At 35.6% G+C, this 10,385-nt stretch overlaps 1 protein-coding gene across 1 annotated transcript in view; it reads right to left on the bottom strand.

The window, feature by feature from the left end:
- The window catches only part of LOC106465663 (lipoma HMGIC fusion partner-like 2 protein), a 44,685-nt gene extending 38,733 nt beyond the window's left edge, over nt 1–5,952 (bottom strand). The window contains exon 1 of the mRNA XM_022393595.1: nt 5,588–5,952. The gene's annotated coding sequence lies outside the window, so the exon portion shown is untranslated. The remainder of the gene's footprint in view (nt 1–5,587) is intronic.
- Nucleotides 5,953–10,385: the final 4,433 nt, after the last annotated feature.

Here is a 10,385-nt window from a genome sequence, read left to right as displayed (position 1 = left end):
AAACCCGGTTTCTAGCGTTGTAAGTCCGCATACATACCGCTATGCCACTGGAGGGCCCTGTAGTTATTATAAAAATAAGTAATTAAAATGTTTAAATTTTTGAGTTTTTCTGCTGGTAATTACAACTTTTCACTAGGTTTTTCTGTTCTTTTCTTTCTGAAAATTGTGTTTACTTATACGTCGTTGCACTCGTTGCTAAGTAGGCTTAAGCGATCGTAACGTCTTAGAAATAAATAACATTTCAATAACAAATGGAAAGTCACACATTAAATATTTGTTTGTTTCATAGCAAAGCTGCCCCAGTGGCACAGCGGTATATCCGTGGACTTATAACGCTAGAATCCGAGTTTCGATACCCGTGGTGGGCAGAGCACAGATAGCCCATTGTATAGCTTTGTGCTTAATTACAAACAAACAAACTACGACACATATTCTTTTTTTTGACAATTTTACCTTTGGTGAGAAAGAAAAGAAACATGCAATGAATTATATATAATCATTAAAAAATAATTTTGTTTGCTACATTATTTCTTTGCGCTTCATTAAATTAAATTTATATATATATATATATTTTATATTCACGTCTCTATACTTACTAATTCTTGAAAAAAACTGAACGAAATGACAAGTAAATTCCATTCAAAAAGACTGTTTTGACTGACATCTACATGACAGTTTCATTTAAAAACTAGAGAATCCACTGTAAGATCCAATGGTTGATTTCAAAGTCTGCCGTTGCTTTCCTTAGCCATAGACTTCACTTCCCATTTCTTCCAGCGATTTCTACTATCTGTTTCTCTAATATGTCTTATCTGTCTATTCTATATAATACTCTACTATTTAGCATCATGGTAATTTTATGAGTTTAATACCTATTTTTAAAAATTCAATCTTTCTTACGTATTAACGTGCATCAGAATATGAAATGTATTACGTACCTTGTAGTTTGTTTATTGTTAAGTACAGAGCTATACAAATGGCTATCTGTGCTCTGCCCACCGCGAATACAGAATCCCGAGTTTTGGCGTTCTAAGCCCCCCACCCCAGACTTTCTTCTTATTAGTTTGTTGAATTTGACTGTCACACTTATAACGCACCCACGACCCCTATGTGCGGAGCACTTTTTTTTGGGCGGTAACGGGTTGCGAAACATGGAACCTAAGATCCACAGTCCGGCTCACTAACCAGTAGGCCACAATATCCCCCATTTATTTATAAACTTATGTTTGTTAATTTAATTAGTTCACTCGTTTTCAATCAATTAATTAATTCCTCCATGTTGTGTAACGAAAGTTCGCTGTTCAAGTTTAATTGTAACATTGTTATCATACTTTGCTAAATTATGACAGACACTATCTGTTCCCTATCTTATCTGCACTTGTTTATGTAGCTAAAAATGTTTATTAGTTTTAATTGAAGTTTCTTAGGTTTGACATTAAGACACAACTGTTAGTGAATTAGCCCTTTCTTTAAAAAAAAATTGAAATTTTATGGAAGAGTTCATTTTTAATCTTCGTGTATATCTGTTTTTTTTTTAGATATTCAATCCTATCAGTTACCTCGTGCACAGTACCATCGACCATTCAGTGATGAAATCTGACCGCCTTAGAAATGCAAAGCAATCAGTAATGTGTCTTTTAAAACTTTCTTTCTTTCATGATGTGGTAACTTTGTCTTCAAACTTTCTATACCACTGTGAATCCAGTAATAATGCATGCTGTACGCGAAATATTTAAAAGTTACCATGCTAATATAAATCATATTATTTTACTTTTCATATCAGACTTCTGAGTAAGAAAGGACGAGAATTATCTGCTCGTCATAACCACATGTGATTGATTTCCACACAAAATTTCTTAACTACAAATTCATTATTATTATTATATTTTTTTTCTCAAAATGAACAGTTTAACACGTTTGTTTATTTTAGAGCAGAGCCACATTTGGGCTATCTGCTGAGTTCACCGTGGGGAATCGAGCCCCGAATTTTAGAGTTGTAAGTCAGTAGACTTACCGCTGTCCCAGTTATACACAAACTAATTAGATCGAAAAAGTGTCGGCATCGACCCACATGCGGCATTTTGTGCGTCCACTGAGGCTGTGAAATTACGACGTAGGAAAAAAAATGCGCGTGCGTGTTGTGGGGGTGTGTGTGTACAAGGAACACTTTTTAAACGTTCAAGTTAAATATCAATTTCAGGCATATCAGAATCTGGTGTTAATATATTATAAAATAATTTTTCTCCCTGAAAAGAAGGGTGAGGGGGGGGGAATTCGGTACTGCAGTCGCAATACCCACATATTTACATAAAATCGTATTTTTTACTTAATCATTGTATTTTGAAATGTTCCTAAAATAAACACTCGTGTTCACACAGAAATAGACAATTATTGAAATAAATTAAGCTGGTGGTTATGGTGCTCGACTCGCACTCTGCGTGTTGCGGGATTAAACCTCGTCACCAAACATGCCCTCTCAGCCGTGGGAACGCTATAATGTTATGGTCTATCCCACTGTTCATTGATAAAAGAGTAGACCAAGAGGTGGTAGTGGGTGACGTTGATTAGCTACCTTCTATCACTTCAAAATAAGGGACGGCTAGCGCGGGTAGCCCTCGAGTAGCTTTGCGCGAAATCTAACAAAAACAAAAACGTATTTTTCTAATGTGTAAACTCGTCTTACTTTGGCTTCCAGTTCACTCCATAGTTGTTTTTGTTAGTGCTAACCCCTAACTGGCAGAAAGCCAAGACAGGGTTTGCATTCATTGTTCTCACAACCGGAGAGAGTAAAGTCCGGAACAACAAGGTTGTTGAAAAACAACTGGCTAGGTTCATGTAAATTTAAATCTGTTTTTGTGTATGTGTGTGCGTAGGCGTATCGAAAATTGAATTCACAGACGACGAAAACAAGCGCCCATTCTGACGACAACGTCCCGTAACCGGGGTTTAATCCTCATATACCAGACTTCTCTTTATGTCATTCACAACCGGTGGAGGTCCACATATTGCACTATAGAGAGTAAGTTTATGTCCTGGGTTGATAGAAGGAAAATGGATGCCTGTCCGTCAGGTGTTGCACTTAACTAAGCCCATTTTTTCTCACGGTCAGCTATATTTAAGCTCTATCCATCGGTTTAAAATGTGCATCCCTGAAGATGCAAATATTGAAAATGTCTTTTACAAGGAACTTTTATAAACAACATTTACAACATGAATTCGCTAGTCCCTAGTTTTAGACAGTGGCTTGAAATATCAGATCTCTTTATATATATATTTAGCCAGATTTTGACAAGTAGTGTAATATATTATGATACGTGTTGGAACACAAACTGGAGTTGTGAAAAATAAAACAAAGAAAATCTTGAAACGCACGCGCCTAAAGCAGCTTCTAAATAAAACCACTATGTTTGAATCTGTGAGCTAACTTCACCAACAACTATTACTGTATGTAACAGAATAGTACAACAACTGAATATGCTACATTCAGGAATCACGTCAGCCGCCAAACCAACAAATTCCAATAAGATCGATCAATCGTTAATTATAGCACTTACAGCTCGACACTTCACAATATCAAAAAAAAAAAGTTTGCTTACTAGAATACAAAATATAAGAGAGACCGATAAAAGAAGATTATTTAAGTACATGAGCAATATCTGCAATACGAGAAAAATTCGTGCTTTCACTTCTCACTGCGCAGTGATATATTAAATAATGAACAAGTCTTAACCATACGCTTCATTGATTCTACGAAATTTTACTCGACAGTCAGCTTATCGTTTTATTATAGACCATTAAAAATAAGAAGTTTAAGCTTTAAAAAAAAGTAAATTGATTGGAATTCAAACACAAAAAAATGGTGTCTCTCAACGATATTACCCAGAAAAAAAATTCCATTTTCTTCTTTTTCTAAGTGCAATAAGATGTTTCTTAGCACTGGTACATTTTCACACATTTCAGGTTAACCAATCACTGTTGGATATTTTTTTTAAGTTTAACTATCTGGCAACCTCTTTGTCCCAACAAGAACTTTTATAGTTACTACAAGCATACACGTTTGGAGTATATAAACCGTCGATTAATAAAGTCTTTTTTTTTTTTACTCAGTTGCGTAGTAACGCACCACGCGTTCACTTTAATGTTGACTTTCTAGAGAAAACCTTTTCTGTTTGTTTCCCCGACTTGGAAAAGGTTTTGAACTTGGAGCATATAATCCTTTAATCAATTATGTTTCGGGTCCATTTGACCCAACAATGGTTTCCATCACGTTATAATTAAATGTATCTTTGAGTATATATTATAATCAAGAACGACTCATTCCATTCGGAAATACATGCCCAAGCTTCAACAGAGTCTGACAGCCATCTTCAGACACGGAGATAAAATTATCATGAAAGACGACCTTTCTCGACTGTGAGGGGTTGCCAAAGAGACAGAGAAAGATATTCAGTTCTAATATATAACTTAAAACATTAAAAGCTATTTGTTTGTTTAAAGTTAAGCACAAAGCTACACAATGGGCTATCTGTGCTCTGTCCACCACGGGTATCGTAGCCCGGTTTCTAGCGTTGTAAGTCCGCAGACATACCGCTGTGCCACTGGGAGGCTAAAAGCTATTTAGATATAAAATATTTTATCGATTCAGAGCTGTTTCAATTTGTTGATATGAATATTACAGATGTACCTAAATTCAGGGCTGTTTCAATTTGTTGATATGAATATTATAGAAGTACCTAAATTTAGAGCTGTTTCAATTTGTTGGTATGAATATTACAGATGAACCTAAATTCAGGACTGTTTCAACTTGTCGATATGAATATTACAGATGTATCTAAATTCAGGGCTGTTTCAATGTGTTGATATGAATATTACAGATGAACCTAAATTCTGAGCACAGTAGGAGGGTTAAATGATGACTAATTAAATAATTCTTAATTTCTTAAGAATGTCTCGAGGTTTCCTCGTGTATATTCTTAATTTAAATCAGAAGCTTCATCCACAATCAGTACTTTTTCAATATCATGTAACAGTTTCTCAAAGACAATTTCTCTAAAACTAGGAGCTTCGTAGTTATCCCTGCATCTAGTTCTATTGTAACATCTGAAACCTCCAAAAAGTGAGGCTGCCAAAACCTTCATTAATTCCTTATACTGTGATACTCTAGAAAAGCAATTGAGCAATACATATATTATTTCACAAACAACCAATTTTTCTCGACTTATAAAATAGCTAAGCGCAAAAAAACAAATTCTTCAAAAATAAAAATAAAACAGACAAAAAATCAACACTATTCACATCTCTAAAACTAAATACTACTCTAAAATGGCCTTGCAAGTGGTATTGTAATAGATCTGATAACTAGAAACAAAGCATTAAACCTAATCAGTAAACCATCTTCCCTACTGACATGTCAAAACAAAATAAACTAAATACTACTCTAAAATGGCCTTGCATATGGTATTGTAATAGATCTGATAACTAGAAAACAAAGCATTAAACCTAATGAGTAAACCAAATCATTAAACCATCTTCCCTACTGACATGACAAGAAAAAAAATGGTTGAAAGCATATTTGTTTGTTACTCACCAAAACCAAAAATCTTCCTAAGCTTTACAGTGGAAATCTTGCGAAGATGTTGTTAATGTTACTAAGCAACTCATTTAAATACAAGTTTCTTTGACTAAAGTCGCCGAAACAAACACTGTGGTGATAAACGAAAAAAAAGTAAACAATATTACACTTCTGTCTACAGGAATTCGATACTGTCTTGACGTTTCGTTTGATGACAAATTCGCCTTTAATTTGTGTTAAAAATCTGTACGCGACAGGAATTTGCCTTTCTCGTTCCTTTTGTAAGGAACGCAAATCTGTTCAAAAAAGTTCCCCGATAACGAGTACTACTTAGAAATATTATTATATGTACTTCTATAAAATGACACAACTTTTCTTACGTCGTTCACACACGACTTAAGGAAACTGACAACGTCAAAGTCTACAGTTGTAGTCAGCCTTACCGAGACTGGCCCATTGGTAACGGGGGGAGTTCGTTTATTAAAAAACAACAAGTTTTGTTATTTTGTTTGAAACTCACACGACGAAGTATACAAAACTTGAGCGTAAGCACTGTATGTGACACAACATAAATAAAATATTATGGAAAATACATTATGGAGCAGGTGTGGGTGGCTAAGCTCACAACCTTCTCACCTATACAGCTCTTCACTTCTGCAGAGAATTGTGGGAAGGCAGATGCTATGTAATTTCTTTTTTTTTCTTTTTTTTTATACTAACGATTAAGAACGGACCGCTGAGGGTTATAAAAAAATCTTATCTCCGGAAGAGGGCCTTCTAACCCTTAGTATGGTCATCAGTAAACACTGATAGTAAGAATCTTATCCCGTCCTCCTTCAGTAATGGATTACTGCTAAATCAACAAATCTTAGTTAGAAGAATGAGTTATTAGTCTATCTTTCTATCAATATGTAATTATCTTCGTTAATGGAACGAGCGGAGCTGAAAAACTGGGGATCCATTTTAAAACTCTTGTGCTTATTTGAGAAACTGGTAACATTGGGGATTCATTTCAAAAATTATCGTGCTTATTTGAACTCTTGGTAAATATTGGGGATTCTCTTTAAAACTCTTCTGCTTATTTGAGAAATTGGTAACATTGGGGATTCATTTTAAAATTATTGTGTTTATCTGGGAACTTGGTGTTATGAGGGATTAATTTTAAAGCTCGTGTGCTTATTTGGACACCTGGTAAATATTAGGGATTTTTTTTTAACCTCAACGGGTACGTAACGGGTACGCTAGGATCCTCTCACACTCCTTTATAATTTCAACACATACTGTGCTCAACAATTTCAAAATATTACTGGAATCAGAATGGCAAGGCTTGCTTTTTTTTTTAGGTTTAATCCTATGAATAAGATCTACTTCGAGGGGGTATTTTTGAACCAAGTATACGTCTGACAGATTCCCACACTATAACTTATCTCCTGGAAATATCTATGGTAGAAGCAATTTCCTTACGTCACGCTGACGTCATGCTGATCATGATCAGATCTGTAACTGGAGGTCCATGAATATTATAATATATATATCACTCGCATTCACCTGATCTATATTGGTAATACAAACTCTGCAGAAACTTCGATTTTCTTTAGTGAATGTGTTCAGGGGCTGCTTGGCCAATGGGGAGGAAGGGGAGAGGGGTTAGCTGCTTATTACTGTGATGTGAGCTAAGTTTGTCTTTGTTTTGTTCTCTGTTGCTTTCGTTTTAAAAGTTCCATTTAAGGTAAGGTAAATCACTTATATTTTTTGTGTAGAAAAAAAAAAAACGGCCCACATTTTTACCCCCCCCCCCCTCCCCATTCACACACGATCTGTGATTCTGGTTATGCCCCCCGGTGTGTCATGGATTAGCAGTGTTTTGTCCCTTATGGAGGAAACCAAACCGGGAAACAAAACTGAATCGTCTTTAATATTATATGCAGACATAAAACTTTCCATACGTTGCTTTCTTTCTCTCTCTTATACCATGCCGACTTAGTGAACAGAAACGTGCGCGTTAGATGGGGCAACCACCACATCCGTGAAAGATAAGTTTCTACTGGCTGTGGGGGCGGGTTTTCCAGCTACAGTAACGTCGAGTTTGTGAATCGTTAAACTGGCGTATCACATTTCTAATTAGTTGCCAAACATGGTTGAATAACAGACTGAGTGATACACACAGTCCTTTACCTAACTTACCCTTCTGTTATCTTCAGGTCATGAAACCAGGGAATGTACAGGGGGATTGGTGCTATTTATATAATGATGTCATTATTCACTCGAAGTAGATTGATAGATAGGATAGGCATGGCATTTAGCTTCCCTCTACGTCAGAAAGTGTTTGGATAAACTGTACACACGGTTTAACTTCAGTTTTACTTTGGAGATGAAAAATAAGAGATTTTTTTATTATAACGAAGAGAAAGTTGGGAAGACCATTATGTAATACTTTTCAGTTCTACTTAATATGGAAATTCGTTTTTCTCAAAACTTAACTAATTCGCATTTAAATAAATGAGCTAGGATTCGGTAGGCAGTCTGTTTACTTTTGATTTAAAATGAGTTTCAGTATGACCTTCTATTTAAGGCCTGAAATGACCTGGTGGTTAGGGCACTCAACTCGCAGTCTGTGAGTGGCGGGTTAGAATCCCGTCACCGAACATGCTCGCCCTTTTAGTTGTGGATGGGGGGAGGAGGGCGTTATAACGTAAAACGTGACGATCAGTTCCATTATTCGTTTGTAAAAGAGCAGCCCAAGAGTTGGCGGTAGCTGCCTTTCCTCTAGTTTATCGTTTCAAAATTAAGGACGGCTCGTGCAGATAATCCTCGAACTTCAATAAACAAACTAACCGTATATTTATCTTCATCACAAGTCCAAGCAGAACTTGTTCTAAACGCCTGAACTCGTACTGTTGTGAAGGGTATTACAGGTGTGGGACATTGTGTACCCACTCCTGCCATTTAACGTATTTCCCATTATATATGTTCTCGATTTTTCTGTAACTATACTTTTCTTTAATATTGTAGTTAGGAGAAAAGTAAGGCATGTATTTTTGTATAGATGTTAAATCAGCGGTAAACCGTCTACCAATTTATGAGTAGAACCTAATTAATCAGATACCTCTGAACCAGGATAAATCTGGTAGTCCCAACGCTAAAACTTATCTCGTGGATTGTTTTTTTTTTTCATTGGTTAATAGTTTGTTTTCTCTTAGCTCGTTTTGTTTCTTTTTTCTTTTCTTTCATTGTTCATTTGGACTTTTCGTTGTTTTCCACGGTGATTTGGTCTTTATTATCCGTATAGTAAAATACTAGTATATTTCTACCTATAGGTATACTATAAAAAAAATATACTTATAAGCCTATCTTTCATCTAATTGTGCTGATTGTAATCATTCTACAAGATAGACCTCTAGCAGTCTTTCGGAAAACCTTTTATTCAATGATTGAATCAGCCTGGCATTGCCTGGTGATTAAGGCGTTCGAATCGCTATATGCTAGTCGCGAGTTCGAATCCCCATCTCCGGACATGCTCTTCCCTTTTAGCTGTGGAGGCGTTATAAACCTTCGGTCGATCCTACGATTCGTAGAGGGAAGGGCATCTCAAGAGTTGGTGGTGGGTACTGTTGACTAGCTGTCTTCCCTCTTGTCTATCACTTCAAAATCAGGGACGACTGGTGCAGACAGCCCTCGAGTAGCTTTGGACAAAATTCGAACAAAACAAAGAAACAAACTACTGAAGCCCTCCGATGGCTGAACGGTAAGGTTGAGCACTTATAATGCTAGAATCCGGGACTTACTCCCCGCCTGGGTCACACAACAACAAAATAAATAACAATGGAGATAAAGCATTACTATGTAACTGTATAATAGTAACGTGTTTGAATGTGTATGTTGTGTAAGCAAAGCAAGCGCTTGATTGAATTAACATACACAAAATAAAACGATCAATACTCGAAAAACTAAATCAAGTAATACGCGTAGAAAACTAAGTCGATTAATAAACAAAACTAAACCGATTAAAGGATTAAATGCATAAACAACTAAACAAAATGATACACCCAAAAGTAAGCCTATTAATATGTAAACAACAAAACTAAATAATACATAAACAACTCAATAGATTAATACAAGCAAAAGTAAGTCTATTAATATGCAAACAACAAAACTGAACAATACAAAAACAACCAAATCGCTTAATATACAAAAACTGTCCTTTGTAACATAGCGATGCTAAGAAACTTCTAGCATACAGAACTTTCGTACATTTGTTAACTTTTAAATAATTTTATGTTTCCAAGAATACATGATTACCACCTACCAGACACAAATAAATTCTGCCTACAAATACCAAAAAAATAAGGTACCTCGACAAAACTACCTTGATGACGTAATCGAATTAGCCCATTTTTTGAACTATTGCCGTGTTCTGTTGAATATTGGTAACATAAAGTACGTATTTGAAAGACATTCATTCAAAACGACTTGAGTGCAGATAATATTCTATTAATGATAAGGAAGCGTTTTAAAGTTTTGCACTGTCATTGTTTATTGGTAGATGACGTGTAATTTGTTGTCGTTGTCTCATATACAAAACAAGCTGAGGCACCCGTCCTACGTTTGGGGGCATAAGAATTGGGTGTAGGGCTTGAACTAATAAATTAAATCAATAAGTTGTATTCATATGCATAATTGATTTTACACATATTTTACTTTACACCTACCTTACTCCACATCACAGAATGGTGTTACTATTACTTTACTTTTACTGATCCCCCTCAACATCTTCAGTGTTTGTTGATACTCCGAGTGCTAATTTCATAAACCA

Source organism: Limulus polyphemus, unplaced genomic scaffold, assembly GCF_000517525.1.
Source record: "Limulus polyphemus unplaced genomic scaffold, Limulus_polyphemus-2.1.2 Scaffold2015, whole genome shotgun sequence".
Taxonomy (NCBI): Eukaryota; Metazoa; Arthropoda; class Merostomata; order Xiphosura; family Limulidae; genus Limulus; species Limulus polyphemus.
This window is presented reverse-complemented; position numbering and strand designations above follow the sequence as displayed.